General features: G+C 38.5%; 1 long non-coding RNA gene across 1 annotated transcript in view; it reads right to left on the bottom strand.

The window, feature by feature from the left end:
* Positions 1–23,113, bottom strand: part of LOC311431701 — a 107,870-nt gene that overhangs the window by 25,980 nt on the left and 58,777 nt on the right. Inside the window, exon 3 of the long non-coding RNA XR_014689583.1 lies at positions 18,984–19,041. This is a non-coding gene — a long non-coding RNA (uncharacterized lncRNA). The remainder of the gene's footprint in view (positions 1–18,983; positions 19,042–23,113) is intronic.

Consider the following 23,113-nt stretch of genomic DNA (forward strand, 5'->3'; position numbering starts at 1 on the left):
GGTTGCAGGGGTGACCTCTGAGAAGGCCAGAAGTTGCCCCAGATCAGAGCCAGTACCTTTGCTTATCTCAACCCTTGAGCCCTCTCCATCATATTTTCTTCCCCTCTTCCTTGAGGAGGCAGAATGAGAGCAATTGTGTTGGAATGAAACCACTGCAGCATCCAGGTGCAACCACCACAGGAATCTGTTTCAAATTCATGAGGGGAAATACCTGGGACATCTTTTCATATTCTGGAATGGATACTTTTTTGTTGTTGTTGTTTTTAAAAATAATTTCTCAGTAGTCATTATGTCATCTTGTTTTTACATCATTTATTCATATTTATGACATTTATTCATATTTATGACATAAGTTGGAAGTGATACCCCAGACATTAGCACTCACCTCAGCATTGTAAACTACATTTAAATAAAAAAAAAAAATTGAATTAACACAAATAACATCCCTTTTCTTTTTGGGAACCTGAACTGCAAAAGTGAAAAAAAAAAATGCACACGAAAAATATCTTTTGGCTGCCCTCCAGTCTTCCCAATTGTACTGTTCTGTAATGTATGGACTTTTACATACAGCATAAAAAAATACAACAAAAAAAAAAAAAAAAACAAAAACTCTGAAGATCTGCACTATGTACAGTAAGTGTTGTTTGTTTTATGAATTAAATTGCTCACGGAAGACCCAAAGGGTGAAACAACCAGTACAAATGAGTTCAGAGTACCAAGAATGCCTTGCAGGGAGGATGCTGAATGACAGCTGTGGTTTTGAGCTGTGGTTTCAAGAGAAGATAGATACACTGCTGGGAGATGCAACTCTGTCCCGCACAGTGATCCTGCCTGCTATCAGCCTAAAGCCATTATCAGCCACCTGCTGGGCAGTTTATGTGAGATTAGTTGGTGATATCTATTCCATACACCAGAGACTGAGCAACCATAATGGAAACACATGTGATAATGATTTTTATTTGGCAGCTAATGGGGGTTTTATTTATCTAGCAAAACTAAATTCTGCTAGAGCTGATGCTGGGAGCTGATTCTTCCACCACAGGATATGAGCAACTTCCTCAGATGGAATAGTGATTATTCTTGTTTGTTAGAAATGTGAGAATAAAACCCTGTGTGACTAACTGTGTTTGTAAATACCTGTGATGTTTTGATTTTGGTTTACCCTTTGCATATGTCCATACTATATACAGCCACCCCATGCTCAGAACCTCAACCTCGGTTAAAAGTCACAGTTAAAAACCCAGATGCTTTGTTAAAGTTTGATGTCCACCAATAAAGTTAGACACAAAAACTGAACTAGTTTCTTCCCATCACCAAAGAGACAAGTGAGGCTAGGATCTCTCCACATGAAGAAATGGGGGAAGCCCATTTGCTTCCTGGCTCATGTAACATATGCCCTCTTCATGAGTTCTCTCAGGTTCCCACTCTGACACATGTGAAAGTCTTAAATTCACCAAAAAAAAAAAAAAAAAATCCAAACACACTCTGAAAATTCTCTTGTGCAACAAAAACAGGGAGTATTAACAGAGCATTCTTTTTAGAACCCTGTTGATTTTGCAATCAACCTTAAGATTTTATAGAATTTTTGTTATTTGTAATAGACTTATTTGAAACCATCATTTACTATGAAAAGCATCATTACAAAATCTACAGCTGCTTCCTAAGAAGCAGGCACTCTTTTGGATGTGCTTCTTCCACTCACAAATAGCAAGCTTCATATTTTTATTCTTCAGTCCCCTGACTCACTGTATAATGTTGTGATCAGTTTTTGACAGCAGATTTTGTTCTGAACTGTATCACTGCAATCAGGTTAACTTTTTCAGTAGCAACGAGCTAGTGACACTAAGTGTAGCTGCCAACAGTTACAGGTAAAGTAGAACTGAACAATTCAAACCAAATAATTCTGACAAGTTTTATGTATTTTGTATTTGTGAGTCATCTGCATACATATCCAACTTTTCACATGTTCCTTTATAATTACTTAAATTATGTTGTTATTCTTATTATTTCAGAAAATATTTATTAATGTTAAACTAGTTATTCAGTTAGGAAAATTCCCCCTCTATCAGTCGGGAAGGACTCTCATGAAATCGAGCCCACTGTAAAATCAATAACAAAGTTCTCATTAAGTCTGTAGTGTTAAGATTCATTACTGCATACATTGTCTATTCCCTGCTTACCTGTACTTAACTGCTACTGAAACATCCCTTATACAAGACCTACTTCATTGACTGTGCTTTTCAACTAATATTGAATGAAATGAAGAAAATAACCAAGCATGGATCAACCTGTAAATTTTAAGACACACAACTTTAAAGGTTTTCACTATAACCTCAAACAACAAGATTAATATTTGCCTTTCTAGAAGCTTATTATTTTCTCTCCAGACTATTCCCATTAGTAAAAATCTAAGCACTTGAATGCTTACATGATGAATATGAAAGATCATTGTACCAGTGAGTAGTGGGATTCTGCTGACCAGCCCATGAAGAGATTACATAGATATCCATCTAAAGCTGCTAAAGCTCTGCTGATTTGTTGCACCAGGCAGTAATAACCACACATGATAGATGAAAGGATTATATCTGGTCTTTAGGGAATGGCTAATGGAGATCTATAATGGAGGAAACCTGAAAGAGAATCTTTGAAACAGCTAAGCTCAGGGAAGAGAAATAGGTTTAAAAAAAAAAAAAAAAAAAAAAAAAAAAAAAGTTAAATCCTAGAGATGAAGGGGAATTCTGGATTCACTGTAGATGCGCTTCTGCTCATCTAGCACTAATTGTTTAAAGGTTAGATATCAGATCTAATTTATGCATCTGTTAAGCCAATAGACAGAAAGAAAAGTCTGAAGACAGTTTATTTTGTCATAAAAATATATAATAAATAAATAAACAAACAAACCAAGAAGCTGTCAGAAAGGTCTGCTCCCTAATGAGAGGTGAGCCAGTAGCAGCAGGGGTCCCCATAGGGGCCAGCAGGGTCTTTCCCTTGCCAGCCAAGGCCTATCCTATCCCCCTAAGTTGGAGAGGAGTTGGTTGCAGAGCTAAGAGAGTCCAGATCATAAGGCAATACTATGAAGCAGATCCAAGATAAAGCCAGAAAGTCAGTCCACAGGTTGAGGCTTGGATCAAGTGGTTTCATGGCCAGTCAGGACACTAGCTGTGACTGTGCTACTGACCAGCACTCCTTTGGTATAGCTTCAGGGCAAGGCGCTAAACACAGGATTGTCTTAATGCTCCAGAGCCATGGACAGGGTGTGGAGTGCAAATTCCAGGTGAGACTGGTCAGGGCCATTAAGCCTTCTTAGTGTCCTCAGGGCCCTGACACAAATCCAATTTTCCACAGATTTACAAAGACAGCAAAGCACATAAGTTTTAGCCAGAAATCCAGTGCAACTCACAGAAGTAGGTTAAGCACTTATGTCCTTCTGAATTCAATACACCTTTAAGCAAACACACTTAAAATATTCTCAGCATTTCAAAGTAGTCTATATTTACCTGTTTCACTGCATCAAGAGTTTTGATGGAACTGTTCCACATTCCTTCTTCCATTTCTGGCTACTCATCTTTAGCTATGCATGAAATCAGCCTGGGGACTTGACTCCTTTTCTGACTATTCCAAGTTTGATGCACTATGGGGAAATTGGCTCAGATGTTAGGTCATTCTATTATAGTTAAACAGAACAAGACTTTATGGATCAGACACCTCTCTTGAGCCATGACTTTCAAATAAATTACACAAGAAAAATATAATCTCAATGCTTCCTTGTAATTATCATTTCCTATTTTTCCTGCCTGATGTGACATATTTCAGTATATATTACAGAATTTGTTCCTTTTCTTGGGTTCCAAAAGCAAAAGCTCAACTATTTCTCTTTTCAGCAAAGGCCACCAATTTTTCTAAGCCCAAACATGTCTCCATCCAACAGAAAAAATGTTACTCCACACTTTTTGTTCAGCCAAGTTCTGGCAACATTTTCCCCTTCCTTAAATTCCCAGCAAGCCTGGTGGCTTTCCAGTATAAAAAGGAGAACATTTTATTGCAAGAGACATGTTTAAAAACAGTAAGATTACTTCAACCAGTTGGGAAATTTGAGGTCTAGTACTAGCCAAAGATTTCTAGATTGTCTCTTTTATTGTTTCCCAACAGTGCCAAAAATAGGCTGTTTACTTATTAGATATAGAGGTCATCAAGCCTTCATCTCAAGGAGGAATTCCAATTCAGTTAATTACATACATTTTGAGCATCTAACTCCTTCCTGTTCCGCATAATGTCCTTCTGTAAGTATGGTTTAAAATAAGATTATTCAATTTATTATTATAATCACTCCTAAGCATATCAGAAGAAAGAATTAAGAGTCCTCAAGCATACTTTTAAGACTAGGAGCTTCAAATGAAGTTCCCTTCCACTAGCATAAAGTGGGCTGAAAAAACAGCACTGTCAAGCCACTTTAAATATTCAGTTCTAATCTGGCATGTATTTTGACTGTAATAGAAACAAACTTTACTCAGCCAAAACCTCGTTTAAATAGTCTTTGAAGCAAAATTCACGTTAACATTGAAACCTCAGAGAAGTATATCTACAAATGATAGAAGTTACTGGTGTTTAACAGAATTTCTATGCTTTCCATTTGGTCTCAGAGCACCTCTCTCTCTCAATGGAATACAAGGCACAGAGTGAAGAATTACTTGTCTTCACTTCTTTCTTTTAGCTTTATCACAAATACCTCCAAGTCTCCCAACCTTTGCTCTAGGAAGTCATCTGCAGCTGCCAGAGTTTTTCTTCAAGGCCTGGACAGACTCACTGCAGGGTCACTGCACTCTTCTGCAGGATCACATACTGTAGGGACAAGTAAAAGACCTTACAGACTGATCTAGTCTCACCCAATGCCTAGTTTTTAACTCAGATGAGGAAAGAACCAGGAGTTTGCTCTTCTCTTTTGAGGAGCTGATAAAAACACATCAAATTCCCAGATGTATAGTTTTGATCAAGGGTCCAATCCTGCAACCATTACAGTCGCTGCAGGCTTATACTGGCAACAAACATCAGAGCAAAAAAAAAAAAAAAAAAAAAAAAAAAGGACCAGGTCCAGATGAAGCAGCAACGTTTCACAGTTAGTCTATAAACTCTAAACATAGAGTCCATATTACATGAAGAAATTTACCTAAACATAAAAGCAATTTCCACATACTCTTCTATCTGTAAAACCTAGTGAGGTTTTCCTAATGACCTAATAAGAGAAAAGGTCAATGTAAGGTTACTGAGTTAGGCTTAGTCATGACTCCATATCCTCAGCAGACCCCAACGCTGACACCATTACCATCAAATCAATGCAGTCAAGATTTTTATCCTCACATACAAAGTTTTTCAATGTTAACTAAAGAAATATTAGCAACATCCAGACTGGGGGGCTGTCAAACGTTGCTTTCAGCTTTTGGGATGGGGGACAGTAGAAAGACAGGGAGTTTCAAAACTGACCCCTGCAAAACTGACCCCAACACAGCCTCACTAATCATTTCTCTTAATCATTTTGAGCCTTCCTTTTTTGATTTAACATATTGCAAACTTTCAGCCTATTCTTTCTTTTCTAAATAATTTAGACATGTTGGGTGGAGGAGCCACAAGGAACAGACTCTCTTAAGCAACCATTCCCTTTGGACACCTGGCACATCTCTTGGGTTGCTCCTTCTCTACCTACACTTCATGCATTCAAGACAGGAAGAAGTTCCATGTGGTTCACCAGGAGGAACAAACAGCTCAGGCTAAGGCTAACAGTGCACCAGCCAAGCCTCTGTGACTCCATCTCAAATATTTTAAGGATTTCCTCAGATCTTGATGCCCACCTCCAGAGTGGTACTAAATCCAGGAAAGCAAGTACACTGCAACTGTGTATCTTACAGCAAAGGAAAAAGAATAGGAGCTGAAAGCTGCAGCGACTGCAGTTCTTAAGAGAGAAGCACTGAGCAAGGAATATACAGATATGCTCGGCTCAGTTCACAGCCTTGCTACAGGCTTCTTGCCAGGAATGAGACAACCCAGTGAGATGCTGTGGCCCAGTTCCCTAGCTACACAACAAGGTCATCGCATCTTTTCTCCCACACACATTCTGCCTCAGTTACAGGTGGCATCTCAGGGCCATTGAAAAGCCCCTCTGCACAAATCTGCAGGAAAGGACTCCACGGTGCCATGAGGTTGTGTGTGAGAGTCTCCCAAGAACTGGTAAACTCAGGACACCGAGGGCCTGGTGAATCTGCGCAAGGCTGGTGGCACAAGAGCTGCATCAACCAGTGGTAGCATAACTTGGACCATGCTCAGAGAGGCAATAGACTGCTATATGCAGTCAAAAACTACAGGGTTATACATTCACTTGCTGACACAAGGGACCCCAAACAAGTTTCTGAATGCCCCAGTTGTGTCAGGACCACCTCCCGCTTCCATGCAAGCATATAGTGGGTTTGGCCTCCTGCTGCTGTTCCTGCCATACTTAGGTGTGAACTGTGCAAAGAAGTGAACACAGCATGGGAACAGTTACTTTTAACCATAAAAACATCATAAGTGGTGTTCCAACTAATACTGGCTGTGATCTGTGTCCCCCCAAACTCAGTCTTCTTTCAGGGAAAATTTACAGCAATTCATCAGGTGCTATTGAAATGTGGCCCAATATGGTTGTAATCCTTTTAAGACCTCAGGAAGCTACTTTTATAGTCATTGCATTATTATTACTGACAGTAGCAAGAAATGGTTGCAGTTAAGTAAAAGGGAGTCTTCACTTCACTATCTTGATTTATACCAACTCAGTGTAGACTCTAATTTGCTTCACTTGTAAACAAGCATTTGTTCTGAGCTTTTATAAAATGGCAGTGAAATGCAATAAGCTAGTATCATGATGCAGACAAATAGGAGAACAGAAGTAGGTTGCACAAGCATTTCCAAATTGATGAATTATGCAATTTCCAACTTTATTGCTCCTTCACCACAGAGCTTGAGCCAGTATAACTGCAATAAAGACATTCCTTCTTTTCTAAAAAATAAAGAAAATCACATCAGGGAAATTATATGTAACACCTATTAAATGAAGTTAATTTTTTGTTTTGTTTTGTTTTTTATTTGTAATTTACTGCACTGATGCCAAGGACTAGAACCAATAAATCATAAATTTAAAATCAAATAAGGGAGAAGGTATTACTTTGATGAACAAACCTTTATAATGTAGATTTATTAGAGAGTAGCCTGTGCATGTCCTTGGACTGTCCTCAGCTGTCCAGGCAAGATGGGCAGAGGAAGTGAGATTAGCAGGAGCAGCTGAAATTTTGGAGGCAGATTTTAAACCTTTTTCATCTACAGAGTTACATGCTGATTTATCTAGTTCACATATCTGAAGTCTGCAAACAACAAAGATCCGCTTTCTCATTTGACACTTCATGCTTCAGGTGTGTTCACATGTTAAATTAGATTGCAATCAACTGTAGTTGATGTAAATTTGAGATAACAAAGCCTTTTTTTTTTTTTTGTAATCCAGTGGAAAGGTAGTGTTTTAGATAGAAGGTCTTAAAGTAACCAGATACACAATAACACCACTCAGGTTATCATGGTCCAATATAGAACTGTTCAATAGGACTAAAAATCATAGATATCAGAAGAGAACCTTTATCTTCAGGTTCATCAGTTCCAGATGTGTGTACATGTTTGCTCTCACCCACATTCCCAAGTCTAAATCCCTTCACAAAATATAGCAGGTTATTCAGCTCTAAGCTCCCCCAAACCTGACTTCAGTTTTCAGTTCTTTGCCAATACTTTCACATTTAGGTCAAAGGATTATGCTAATGCAAAATCACAGCAGAGAAATTAAATACAGGGAGGAATTTTAATATGTAGCATTGCAGCTCACCCCATTCTCCACTTTATTCACAGAATGAACAGCTAATGCCAGTGCTAAAAAATGCCTGCAGTGTCACTCATCTACATCAAGGGCTGGAATTTCTTGAGTTCTTTACCCTTACTGCCTATCAAGCTGCCTTCTTCTCACGCATTGTGGTTGTATGGTTTTGATTATAATTATAGTTGATAACATCTAACTTTAAAGTAACAATTTTCAGCAATGGATTTCAGAACTTATCAGAAAGACCACCAACATTTTTCTTCCCTTCTTATTTGTGTCAAAACAGATTCAAAGGTAGAAAATTACCTGTACCAGCTCAGAGCCCAGAATAGCACTGTCCATAAAGCAAAGTTTACCATAGCAGCTAATCTGTTATCAACAGTTGTTAACGTCACAGACAAAACACTGATATTGGAAAGAGTTAAATATTTTGCTCTGCTCTGACAGAAAGTATTTTCATGTCTGGGACACCAAATTGAGGTAAGAGATTATCTACCTAAGGGCGCTGGCATCTCTTAACCACGAGACAGGCTATCTGACAAGGGTTTCCATCCCACTCCATCTAAAAGCAAATTGGAAGAGAAAACAGGAAGCTTCAACAGCACAGAGACAGACAGCCTGGAAAAAAAAAAAAAAGAATAATAATAAAAAACAGGCAGATGAAACAAAAGAGAAAATAGTATGATCAGCAACACCAAAGGGCAATATGGATCATAAGACACAACTGAGAAATCAATTCAGCTACAAGACTGCCCCATAAGGCACGTTTTTCTGATGAGCAGAGTCAGATGGAAACCACCAAGCTCTAGCTCTCTGCAAGGGAGCCACTCAGCCCCAGTGCTGGCTATGCTCTGGTGGGGCTCGCTGAGACCAAAGTTTGGTGCCTGAGCTTATGACATACAATAGTACTGGAGCAGATCACTAGAAACCTGATTCATCCATTATCCTTCATGGCGTTACCTGGATTCTCAAAACATAGTTTTATTATTACTGTTATTGTTAAAGCACACAGAGCACAACATTGGGGCCACAGAGCATTTCCAGGCACAGACAAATCCAAAAAGACTGTTCAGAAGTCAGTTCCCAGCTGTGTAAACTGGCAACTGAGATTTAGGGGGCAGATGCCCAGCAAGCAGCATGCAGTCCTGGTCCACAACACTGGTACATTACACAAAACCAAGCAAGTCTGGCCTCAGGAAAGGAAAGGAAAAGAAAGACTAGGCATAAAAACAATAAAATTAAATTAAAAAAAAAAATCTCACATGAGGTACTTGGGAGGAGAAAAAGCTGACTAGAGTGAATTACACAAACAGGAGTGGGCATCCACTGTGTGCGGTAGCAAGCAGTGGAGCATTAGGAGATAGGTCTCTAAAAACACTGCTGACACAGCCCACCTTCCCAGGTAATCAGGTGCCAAAGCACACTGGAGGAGCAGCATGCTGAGTACGCTAGCCCTGATCTCAAACCTGGTCACCTGGTGACCTCAGTGGAAACATTTGCTCTGGCATCAAGAGGTTTTGGATTGTACCCAGTATCAACAGCTTTGAACTGGAACGAACTTTCTTCATTCGACAGATCTTCCTCGGACTCTTTCTTTCCCAGTTTTATTTAATACAAAATGATGGCCCCCTTTGAGAACTGAACATCTGGGGGTCAAATTAGCTAGACCTACTTACCCTGTATAAAATTAAGGATGGAAGTCAGCTTTTTACAATATCAGTGAGAAAGCTCTGGAAGTTCAAGCTAAATTAAGGTTAAAATTCACCCTGTGAGCTGGGCTCATTGGTTTGCTTTGTTCAGTGCGTTCATACCTCCCAGCAGGCTGATCACCAAGAATAGCAGGAGTACAGAGCACAGGCCAGCAATGTCCCACAGGCCTGCAGGGGGTTGTTCCAGTTGATGCCATGTACACGCGATAACCTTCCCCATAGACCTAAACTAATTTAACCTAAGAGAATGTGGAAAAAGGCAGTTTATTAAAAAGACAGAAAGAGAGGGTGGGAAACAGATGAGGGAAGTCAGAGTGAAAAGAGCACATGGCTTCACAGTTGCACACCATTTGCACGCATATATTTGGTGAAATATAGACATGTAAATATCAATTTTTCTACACAGCCTCCTCTAGCAGACATTTCTAATATTTTTATTAGAAGTTATCTATTAACATACTTTTAAATACTGATATGCTGAGTTTTTAGAAAACAGAACTGTGGCATGGTACTGTGATCATTTTAAGACAGTTAAGAGTATCAACAACTACAAAAGATTCAATGGCATTTTGCTACAAAAACATGCTTTCTTACTTGTTCTGTGATAACCTTAGCTATACTAACAAGATAATACTCTAGAGGCCATTTTCACCTGCAGAAGCAGTAGCTTAGCAGCATGTACTGACTGAGCTGTAGAGGAGAGTATGAGGCAATTACATACTTGGTGATACCTCCGATGTAAAAATTCCTGGAGTCCTAGCAAGATCTGGACACAGGGACCCCAAGTGAGGCAGATGTGATCTACTCATTCAGACTGCTGCTCTAGGCAGGAATGGGGAAACCACAAACAGTCAAAGCAGGGGGCAGCAGCAAGAGAGACGTCCCCAGCAACATGTCTTGCTCTGAGCATCACTGTGGAGCATGAGCTCTCACCAACCACATTCTACCTTTCCACTGTTGGAGCGTGGAGCACGAGCTCTCACCAACCACATTCTACCTTTCCACTGTTGGAGCTCACATGCTCTACCCACTTTCAAGGGCTTTGCATTAGAGCAGAACCCCCATGGAAATCCCAAAGGACAGCATAGCTGTAAGGCAAAAGAATGGAATACACTGGACTGAGGGCATAGTATGGAAAATTATCCCCTCTAAAAGTTTGTTCCCAAATAGATTCTCATAGTTAATCACACCTTAAGATAGGCACATAAGAAACATAATATGAATTGTGTTATTATTCACTACAATTTCATTTCTTACTAGCCAATGGCAGGGAAGTGACATAAAACTGCAGAGTGAAAAAAAAAAAGCCACAGAGATTCAGGAGTAAAAGTTAAAAGTAAGAATGTGAGTCAAGGAAATCAGGAAGGAAACGGAAATAAGCGTGGATGGTTAATGCAAAAATTCTGGGAGAGAAAACTCAATCTGGAAACAAAAACTTGAGAAGAGAGACTCAGTAATGGACAACAATACCAGATGAGAAAGGACAGGGAAAATAGCATTTAAAACTTGTCATAACTTGTGCACAGAGCAGAGCTGATTTAAGGATCCACTAGCAATGTTCATTCTGTCATTGCCTAACTTTTGGCCAGTGCTTAACTTTGCAACCTTATTAATGCTGTTTTAATATTATTTCTGTGTGTTTATAACACTTTATGTGAGAGGCCAAGACTTACCCATTGCAATTGCTGTTTTCAAATTTAAACGCTTCTGGAGCAACCAGAGCATAAAAGTGTGTCAGAACATTTCTTTTCACGCTCAGCTCACTCAGAGCTAAAAACGATTTTCTTTGAAATCCTTTGAAAAAAATACACTTCTGAGAGAAGAACTAGCATGGAAAATTGCACAACCAGAAGTAACTTGGTGGGATATTATAAACCATGTACAAAGACAAATTAGAATTAAAACCATCTTGTCTGCACCATCCAAAAATGTTGAATATCCCACAAAAGCAATGCATTTGCTAGTAATCTTCAGGGAATTCATCTTCCACAACAGATTTCACTTAAATTTAAAAAGCACCTTCACAATGTAATCCATTGTCTGGAAGTCTTAGGACTTAGTAATTGCACTACATCCCTTTATATGTGTAGAATCCAATTATTGGAGATTTTACTTGGCATCAGAGGTCTGCTGTGCTCAGTACAGTTATATATATTCCTGGGTATGTATAACATCCCTTGGAGGTGGCTGTGGCTGAAAAGCTATTGCAAGTAATTTGGGTGCTAGACAGCTTTAAGAACTGCCTCCCTCTATTTTATTTCTGAAACCAATAATCACAGTTAAAACTTTCAAAAGGTGTGAAGAATTTACTTAGGGTATTTCATCAGGCGCAAACACCCTATTTTTATCTCAGTATCTTTATAAAGTAAACAGTGTAGATGAGCTTCCTAAGTCAGCTTATGAAAGTCTTATATGATGGCATTCTTTTCCTGATATCACATGTGATTTACTTGGCCCCATCCTCAGTATCCTTAACATATATTATTCACAATTCCAGATGCAATAAGCATTAAGAGACTATTTTCTTCACCTAGAAGACGGAGATCACAGTAGCAGATGACAAATGTTCAGAACAGATGAGAGCACTGAGCAATGCATGATCAGCAATCCCAGCACAAGCAGCACCTGATATCCTCTGAGACCCTTATTGCCAGTTCCCTGCTCTGCTCAACCACAAAAAAAATACTTCATTGTATGTAGTCATCAGGCAAGACTGTACACATTGCTCTGAGAAAACTAATGAAGTAGTACCTTAATTTAGAATGTAATAACCTAAAATCTGTATCCCCTTTGTTTTAACTACTTGAAATACTATCTTCATGAATTGAATAATCACAGTAAGTGGATTCTAGAGATTTCGTTGCTACAATCCTCATTCGTTACCCTGGAAGAAAGTTATACTAACACTTCACTTTGTTTAAGCGAATATTTAGCCTTACTTTAAATAAAACCCTTACTGTATCACTGAATATAAATAAAAGGCACTTGGTACCACCAGAATCAGGCACCCAGTGGACAAATAACATCAGTTACCTATGTGAGACAAGGTGGGGTTCTGGTTGCTTCTAGTAAGCATTAGAGATAATGCAGGTTTTTGTTGCGGAAGTTTGTATCACATCTGCTGTTTGTGAGATGCAAGACAAGAATCCACAGTTAGCACTATTAAAAAATGTTTGTTTTTTTTTTTTGTTTGTTTGTTTTTTAATACTGCAAGCTTGGATAATTTTAAAACTGCTTTATTTCATCATTTTCTACATTTTGAGCAACCAAAAAGGGATACACAGAGTAACACCATTCACTTCCCATGCTGTGAAACAGAGCTCAGCAGGATGAGTTGTTGCTGGATGGAACAAATAACATTAAAGGAAACATAAGCAACTTAATGAGATATCACTAATATTGCTCTAGCACCACACCCAAAAGGGAGAATTCTCTACGCCTTTCTCCCTTTCAGTGCTCTATGAATTTTACATTCTCCTAGGAACAATTTACAGCTCAGACTGATAGCATTGCTGCCTGTGCAAAATCAAGATTCAGCCAAACAGCAGCATCAGTAAATGTTATAATGTCCTATTCAATTCATTGTTCCAGATATGTGACTTTCACAGCCTGGAAGGACTACTTACAAAGCATATTATTACAAAAAGCCTTTTTATCTTTCTTCATATTGTTTGTATTTATTAGGAAACAAAACATAAATACAAAACCCAGTAGTGCTAAATTGAAGTGTAATAAATTAAATCCACAAATATAGGAAATGAAAGTACACTGATCCTCCAAATATCAATGCCTCTGATTACATATGTGGAATAAATTTAGCTGCATATTTAAATAATCCAGCTGATAATTAAGGCTACCTCATATGCAGAGCAGGGGAACTAAGACTCACGTCAAAATGAAAATCGAGTACTTTGGCTTTTTCATTTCCGGGTTCTTTTTCCAGATTTCTATTTGCAGACTTAAAGTTTCATTAGTATACATCTTAGTTTTAACATCTGTGCATAATAAAGATAGATAAAACATACACATACATACATGTGTATTTCATATTTTTATACCTCTACAGTAATGCATACACGAAGTACTAATAATGCTGTTTCTTTTACAGAAATAGCTGTAAGTTCCAAGAGTCTGGTCATATCTCAAGGATGACATATTTCAGTCTCTTAGGTGAAAGGAGGCAAGGAGATAGCCAGCTGGCTCATGTGAAATTAAATCTTCCATGCCAGCTGGACAAGACAAAGTATTGCTGTTAGTTTTGGAGGCTGCTGCCTGCCTACTAACTACAGGAAGACCAGAAGAGTTAAGAAGCAAAATCTATGTGCAAACAATTTTCCATTCCATATGGAGTTGTCATTATCCCTCTGTGTATAATTAGGTTTGCCAGATTTACAGTGCTGTATACAGCAATACACTGAATCAGACTGCTCAGCTGCTTGCCACTCACACAGCATTTCTAAGTCAGGCCTCGTTACCCTCCTGGCAGTGAGCAATGAGGAGAAGGCGGCCCATGAGAGCTCTTGGTCCTACAGGGAAGCTGAAAAAACTCTTGGAAGAAATAAGAAAGAAAATGAGAAACTCAACAAACATGAAATATGGACAAGCTTCTAGCCCTTCTGCTCCTAAAACCCAGATAACTGGTTATGGTCTTTCAGTACAGGTACAGCCAATGTATCTGCCACAAGATATGACTTACTGCAAAGAGCCTTAGGAAACCCACTCTAAGTGACTCGTCTGCTGAATTTGAAGGAAAATACAGAATACGTCACTTTCTTTTAATTATTTTTTTTTTCTTTCCCTGCTTCACATAATTACCACATTTTTTGCAACATCACCAAAACACCTTAACATGCCACTTGCTTTGAAACTCTGGAGGTAAAGGTCATGGCTGAACTCAAATTGTAAGGTGTCACTGACTAAAACTGATGATGTGTGTGAAAGTTTTATAGACAAAGAAAGGAAAGGGCAGAGTCTGACCCACACTTATCTAGCAGGTCTGTAGCAAGGATAAGAAACAGCACTCATGCCTTGACCTCAATCTTGTGTGTAAGCCAAACACAGTGTCTCTTCATTTAACCTGTAAATTTAGTGAAGATGCAGTTGGTACAGTTATATTTCTGCTGTTAAACAAGACCAGTAATACACTGGGTATGTGGAGCAGCTCTTGCTACAGTTATGGATAAAATACTATGTATAGTGTCCTAGGAAAAAGTCACCTTGCTTTACAACAGAACTCGCTTCAATTCTATATTTCCATTCCAGATGTAAATAGACCCCATAGGAGAATGCCAAAAAGGCCACCAAAACATACTATAATCTCTACCTCCGTCTGAGCCCAGAAATGCCCAAATTTTAGCCATACTTCTCACTTATCCATGAAGACTGGAGGATCCATCTAAATGGTATTGAGACACTTGCTGTTGTGAAAGTAATAAATTGCTCTGATGACACAACAGAGAGATATCAAAAATACTAAGTGAAGTAAGTGCAATTAAACCAAAAAATAATTCACAATATAAAAAGCATGGGCATTCCACACACTGCAACCTATGTTCTTGAGCCTTGAGGGTCAGAACCATGTCCAAAGCACACTGTATCTCCTCCCATCTATCCATTAAGGCTTGCTTCCCCTTAAACTGGGAAATGAGAGATAATCTTAGATCTTATCCTATAGACAAAGTTTTGGCACATAACAAGAATTTCAATTAAAGACTCAGAGTTCACTAGCTGGAAATGTCTGATTATGCAGACTACAATGATCACAACCCATAAGTACAGAGACAAAGACATATACAATGCTATGACACATAACAAATGGTATAAGAAGTCAGGGCACTGTACATTACCTCAGTAAAACCTCATCTAGAATTAAGGTTATGAATTCCAATTACCTGTTTTCATGATGAAATAAGACTACTGTAGAACACAAGAGGACTAAAATGATCAGAGGAATGAAGGTTATCTTACATGAGAGGCCCCAAATCCACTAAAAAAAAATAAAAATAAAAGCTGCAGAGAAGTCTTTGGACTTCTGTGTATAAACACACCAGGGTACAAATATCAGAGGGGAAAAGAGTTGTTGAACTTGAAGTACAGAACAGGCTGAAGAGCCAACAGATATAACCATGCTATAAATAAGTGCAGACTGGACCCTCCATAAGACAAACACTTTTCTAGAGGACACTGCTCATACAGGTAAGAGGACCAAACATCCTAACCAATTTTGACAGATCTGGCACATTTATTAATAAGGTAATGTGACAATATGCTTAGCACAGCAGCTTGAATTTGATGATCTATGAAGTCCTTTTCACTTCTGTCATCATATCTTTTGCTAAGTGATTACCCTAGTGATTGAATTAGGAAAATTCATATCAATACAACAGCAAAGCCCATCATGGGCAGACACTGAACAAGGCAGGTCTTGGCCAGGGCACTTACAGTGTTTTCTTTGGTTTGTTGGGGCAGGTGGTGGATGTATTTGTTGAAAGATCCAAATCCACAGGCCTGATTCTGTAGTTTCTAATATAGTTTCCTTCCATATGGTTGAAAGGAAGGTTGCACACAAGAAAGGAATAAAGAAAGCCAAAGTCTTTTGCAGCTGCTGTACTACACACAGTGCCAGAACCAATATGGAATGAGGAAGAGAGCATTCATCATTGCGACCTGACGACAGCCACATGCATCTGGTATATAGCTCCCTCTCCCACTAGCGTCATCCCCCGTGGCCTCAACAGAGCCCTGTAGAGCAGCACTGATGCTTGGATTGGAAACACCCTCATCACTGTGACCACTATTATGGAGACAGTGATTTTAAGAAACAGAAATGTTGAGGTCACTTGCTTCTTACAACAGATGCATTTTCCTCAGGTCACAGACAGCCCCATGCATCCAGCTGCCCCTTCAGAGAACTGAGCATGCTTGGGATTTCACAGGACCTTCAGAAATAACTACAAGAATCACACTGGTTGAAAAAAAAAAAAAAAAAAAAAAAAAAAGACAAATGGCACCTAAGTCTAAGCCTAAGCCCACATGATCACCACATGATCATATGATTGGATAGAAGTACCTCAACTTTCTTGCCTCTAGTGCAAACATTTTTATTATTATTACTATTGGTAGTAGAGAATTGAATACTGAACTATCCATAATCTCTATTTTATCAGGCAGACAGATTCCTTTCAGGGGTGACAACTCATTTCTCTATTCTTTATATTCAAAAGGGTATTTTTATTTTGAACCAGCAAGGGGAAAGAGCACCCTACAGAATACAAAGTGGTCAAAATCAATTTAATGAGTAAATCCCCACACGTACCCCAGATAAAACACAGATGGATTGTAACAATCTTACCCTGGTCAACCAAGGAAGAGTGTGTCCAAAAGCACCATTTCTTTCAACTATATAAAGCTGATTTCTTAAAAGAAAACAGTTTCTTCTCACAGACTTTACCAGACTGACAAACCATGCACTGCAGCCCTTGGTCTCAGACTCAACCTGGCTTATTTATCCCATGAAAAGTTGTAGGAATAACCAAATCTATCATTTAACTGTTTGATTTCATGCATAATACCAAACAGCTGTCTTTGAAGTGGTGCAACACAAGACACAAATGCAAATGGAAGATGAATAATTTGTCACTGCAGTAGAAACAATTTCATTCCAGATAACATGGGTGATATACACCTATTCCTCATATTTTAGTTCTCCTTGCTCTGCTTTATTTATGTCCCATAGAGCTGTAATTCACCAGTGAAGAATGAAACACTTTATTGAACTTCTATACAGTATTTACACTTGCTGCATCAGACGCCACTTTTTCATCATAATGGGACATATTGGGAATCCCAAAGCCACAAAGATTTATGGACTTCTAGACTGCACTGGCAAAAATACAGAGCCATGAGCAGGCTCTCACAATGAGCCCAATACCTAGTAAACTTTCGTATTAATTAAAAATCTCTGGAGGGTTTATGGGTAACAATTTAAGTTAATGGGAACATCATTCTCTGTCATCCATCATTCCTGTAGGGACAGTAATAATGTAGAAAGAAAAAAAGAGAAAAGAGTGCCTGACAAGAAGTCTGAAATGTTGTAATCCTTTCAATTTATAGGGTTTTTTTTCAGATGCTGTCTCCCAGAATTTATGATCAAGTTAGCTTGTAGCAATATTTTTCCCCGTGGCAATGACTTTTCTAATAAAAAGAGCAATTTTAATTTTAAATAAATAAATAAAGGGAAAACATAATGCTTCAGGGAAATTATAATTAAGGATTTTGTTGACTCCAAAATACTGTTAGTGGTTCAGGTCAACCTTTAAGCCAGTCTTGCAGGTATTTCAGTATAAGCCTGTCCATCTGCATGGATAGACCCCCAGCTGAGGACAGCAGGGCTACTTGAGAGGAGTCCAATTAAACCCAGGCCCACATCTCCACTGGGAGCACGGCCTTAGCTGCACCAGGAAAAAAAAATAAAAAATCATGATTTTAGAGTGGAGTCAGAGCTGCTGTGTGCCTAGTTCTGACAGATAGGAGTAAACATGACAAATGTCTCCAAACATGGCTGGTAGATCACCCTGACTGCTCATGGGAAGTGATGTTAGCCAGTGCAAGGTGAAACAACTAGAATTTTAAAACAGAGTATGGAATCACTGTTTGGGAATCGACACCCAAACTGATGCGAGATTCATTGAATCATGCCTAGATTCTCAGGAAAAATCACCAGGGAATTCATTTGTATGCCTTGCTATCCCTGTGGCTTAACCCAGAAGGCAGCTAAGCACCACACAGCTGTTCACTCACTGCCCTCCACCCCCACAGTAGGATGGGGGAGAGCATCAATAAAAGTGTCCTTAACCAGTGAGTTTTCACAGTTTAATAAGAAAGGAAAAAAGAAAAAAGGCAAAGAAAAAAAATAAAATAAGAAGTGACACACAATGCAATTTCTCACCACTAGCCAACCAACACTCAGCCAGCCCCCAAGCAACAACAGCACCCCCCAGCCAAACACCCCCCCCCCCCCCCCCCAGTTTATTGCTGAGCATGACACCACATGGTGTGAGACATCCCTTTTAATCAGTCTGGGTCAGCTGTCCTGGCTGTGTCCCCTCCCAGCTCCTTGGGCACCCCCAGCCTGTGTTAATTCTGTGTTAAATAGAAAAAAATAAGTTTAAATCTATAAGTTTTACTTGTACTAAGCTTCAAGCATCACAAAACACAAAAATGTAAATATTACATCGATGTATCTTAAAGTAACTACATCTATGCAACACTAACTGAAATGGTTTCATGAGTGAAAGCCTTGACTGTCTGTGATTTTTCTGGCCAGGAACCACAGAGTGCCATTTTGATTCACTATCAAAACAGAACAGGAAAAAGCAAAGCAGTTAGCAACTTACCCTGTTGTTAACACTTTCTCCAGAGTCAAGCTCCATATGACTTGGATTCTTTCCAGGCCTGTAAGGTTAAGATAGGCATCACATCAAGGGCATGCAAAATAAAATAGAAAATTTTGTATTATCTAGGGTCATCTCATTATATTAGAAGTAGAAAGAAATTGTTGCTGGGATATTCCAGTTGTTCTCACTGCTGTGGAAAGACTAACGGTATAACAAAAAGCTTAATTGTTTATTAAAGCATGAGCATATTTCCTTTTACCATGAGAACACTGACAGAGGCAAAAAGCAAGCTGTGATGTAACACAGGTAGAGTGAACAATAAGAGATCAATTTAGAAATTTAAATACTTCAAAATTACATGGATCATCCAGAATAACATCACTTCAGATAAGCCAGTGATCCAACTTCAGTTATGCAAGCCTTGCTCATTCAGCATATTCACAGAGAAATGTTTTCCTAATAATTAGTCTTAGGATATTTATTCAGTTTCCTGTCTGAGATGTGAGGAGCAGAAGGTGATGTTTCATATGTTTCAGCATCAAGGAATTTATCCAGAAGATTACCAGAGAGGGCCTAGTGAAACAAGGCACAGCAGGGGAAATCCTAATGATTCTCTCTCTTAAAGAAAGATGATGGATGGGACTGTTACGAAGTCAGTTGTATAACTCAGGCAATTTCACAATCAAAATGAAGCAAAATGATGAGTTCAGTATTAATTAACTATGATTTTTGTGGTATTGTTAAGAAAGAAAAAAAAAAAAAAAAGACAAATAGGGAACATCATCATTTACACCTTTTTTTTCTTCCTGAGAAAACATTTAGTCATTGTTGGGACATCTGACAGTGAGGTTAACCTTAACATCAAAATAAGTAAACATTCAAAATAAAACCAAAACATTTTAGGGTAAATGATATGTAAATAAAACTTTAGAGATAGGCAAGAAAATCCCACTAATTCATGGAAGTCAGACATCTAAGCTGTTTACTATGGAAAATCTAGTATATTATAAAAAGCAAATATCTGTGGTTGTACTAATTCATATGGCATCTGATACACAAGAGTTTCTGATTTTGGGGGAGAGAAATTCATTAATATGCCTATTCAATTCCTATCAAGTCTCAGTAATTGTCCAAAATCAGTTAGATCTACATAGAGCAATGTTTTAAGCACATTTACCTTATACAGAGCGTTTTGCCACAGATTCAATTTAGAATCATTTTTCAATTTCAAATTAAAACACGATCTTCATTTTAATACACTTTTCTGGTGGAACATCATAATTTCAGTCTTGGTCATACAGTCATGGCAAGGTCACCACAGTGCTGGAATGGTAGGGGGTTGTTGCCAGTCTTCACGCCATATTGGGGAATTTATTTTATTATTTTTTTTAAGCTTTCTTACCTGCCTGCTTGCTGCTTTCTTGCACAAGCAAACAGGAAATTCATCTTCAGCCCATGAATAAGTACTCTGTTAGTGCTGAGACAGTAATTCATCAATATTCTTGTGGCAGTAAATTCTCAGAGCATCTTTAGAGTTCTTCTTTCAATACTAAACAGGAGATAGCCCTGAAATATCCTTCAGATTTGATATGAATTAATACTGTTTCAAATAAAGACTTATTCCTTCGTCTCTTAAATCTCTCAAGCTCTTAAAACAGTCTTAAAACTTAATTACTTCTTAAAGGGTTTCTTGAATTTAAATAACCTTTCAAGATAGCATCATACCTTATGAATAGTCTGCAGAGAGGTAGTACCTTAAGTTTCTTAGAGAAATTTGTGAAACATTGTCAGATCAATTCATTGCACAAAATATATGTTCAAATGACTTCTTATATTTGTAACTGGTTGTGGTATTATATAGCCCTGTCCTATTGTACCTAACTCATCTTGATATTCAAACAACGTTCCCTTTTATGTGAAGGATTCTATTAATATAGACTTGCAACACAAGTCCAAGACACAAAATTATTCCTGATTAGAAGTATGCTCAATTGTTTGCTTACTTTAAACACATGCTTCAGTCACTGCAGAGAGAGGAACATAAATACAGGCTTAAGTGCCTTTCCATATACAGACTATTTGCTAAAGCTTAGGTATCACTCGAGCAACATAGTCATTTCCAAGCAAAGTTTACTGTAGCTTCTTAGGGTACTGTAAGCCCTGACTGGCAGCACTTAGTATGGAATTTACTAGAGTCAATAGATGGCTTAGAAAATAGGGAGTCACTTCCCTCATTGTTCACTACATTTTCCCAGTGTCTCACCTTTCACAGTACAACTGAGAAGCCTCTCCAACAGCAACATTAGGGGGAAAAAAAATGAGCAGCAAGGGAGAAAAAGCACTTCACTGTTGGCAGCTCTTTTCATGCCTCAGTTTCTCAGGATTTTCAAACGTCCATTCCAATTAGTAGACAATTCTGGAAGAAACAGGAGCAAAGCAAGGCTGGAAGTGTGACAGAAATTCTACTGGAATATGCAAGTACAGAAATGTAACACAAAGCTAACAGGCTCAAGATATGGCTTTGCCACAGAGCCTCAAACAAATTCCCAAAGGAATCAATGACTATCCCAAATGGTATCAATTCTCACTGCAAATGCAGCCCACCCTTCCTTTATCTTGTTTCCCATAAACAAAACAATCATATCAAAACAAATTACTCTGACCAAGTATCTAAATTCTTCATGTGGGGAAGGAACAAGCCAAGTATGATGGATGCTAGTCACCTCACATACCTTGCACTTGCAAGTTACTCATATGCCTCACAATGAAAGCAGAATGAGAACCTACATAAAACAGAATGGCATACAAGAGCAGGGCAGGAGGGAGACTGTGACAGGGATATCATTACTGGGAGAACAGGATACAAAAAAAGCTACCAAAGACATTCTGCTGCAGCTGAATTATGTAGAGCTCTGAAAACGAATGAGCTCCAATTTAACTCACTGATTTATTCTCTGTTTCTGTTTCCTCACTTATGACGTAATCATTAATCAGCTACTTCTTTTCAGTGAGAAAAACTGGTTTTTGATTAAATTAATCATGAATACAGTCCAGAAATAGTTCCCTGCAAGTATTCTTTTGAGCAAACACTTCACTCCCACAGATTTTCACAAAAAGCTCTACAGTAGATAAAATAGGTGCAAACATGATCTAAGCAAAACTCTATTTAGCAATTGTCAAAACATTAGTGAGTAGATTTCCTCATTATTCACTTGGCTCTGCTGGTATCTTCACAGTCAGAGCACAGACGAGAACCATGCTGCACAGTAACAAAAGGTTTCTAGCTGGACTGGAAACCTCTCCCTTTACCTTGGCTTTAGGTGCCTCTGAATGTGAGGGCCAGAATTGTTTCTGGCAATTCTCAAGAGGCAAAGAGGCAGATCGTAAGCCAAAATATGGCTTTTGAAGCAAGAACAGAGCTTCTGCAAAAGCCATTTGCTTGCCTACAATCATTCTTTCATCTCAGGCCATTTGTCTGATCGAAACTGCCTGACCTATCATTATTAAATAATGTTACAAGGGCAGTTCTGTTCAGTGATACTTGTCTCTAGATTAAAATCACCATTCTAGAGGGATTCCTAGACAAAGCTGGGAGTCAGAGTCACGTGCTCAGAGCACATAAATGTGTTACCCTTTGAGCTAAAAGTGTAGCTCCTTAATTCAAGGGGGTTCTACCACTGCACCAATATTAATGCTCATTATTCTAATTGCATGTTCAGATAAATGCATGGTTTGCAAATACAATGCCAACATACTATGTGTTTGAAAAACAACAACTAAGTCCACTGACTGAAAGATCTGAGGATTTGCCTGGGGGCTTGTGTATAACAGCCACTTTGAACAATTCTAAATTTAACCAATATGCTATAAAAGAAAAAAACACACAAAATGCACAGCACTTCATATACTTGTCACTAGCACTAATTTAAACCACACTGTAGAATAAGCTATTTAAATGGTCTTGTTGACCTAGTTTTTGATCCCAGCTTTTGGGGAAGAAAAGAAGCTAAGAAGTAACTTAGAAGCTTATTTCCTATAAATCATATTTTTACATTGCTCTTTCCATACAGCATTTCAATTTATGATTTTTTTTTTTCCACTGAATGCAGGTACAGATTCAGCTGCAGAAT

This window comes from Aythya ferina (genome assembly GCF_964211825.1).
Source record: "Aythya ferina genome assembly, chromosome: 2".
Lineage (NCBI taxonomy): Eukaryota > Metazoa > Chordata > Aves > Anseriformes > Anatidae > Aythya > Aythya ferina.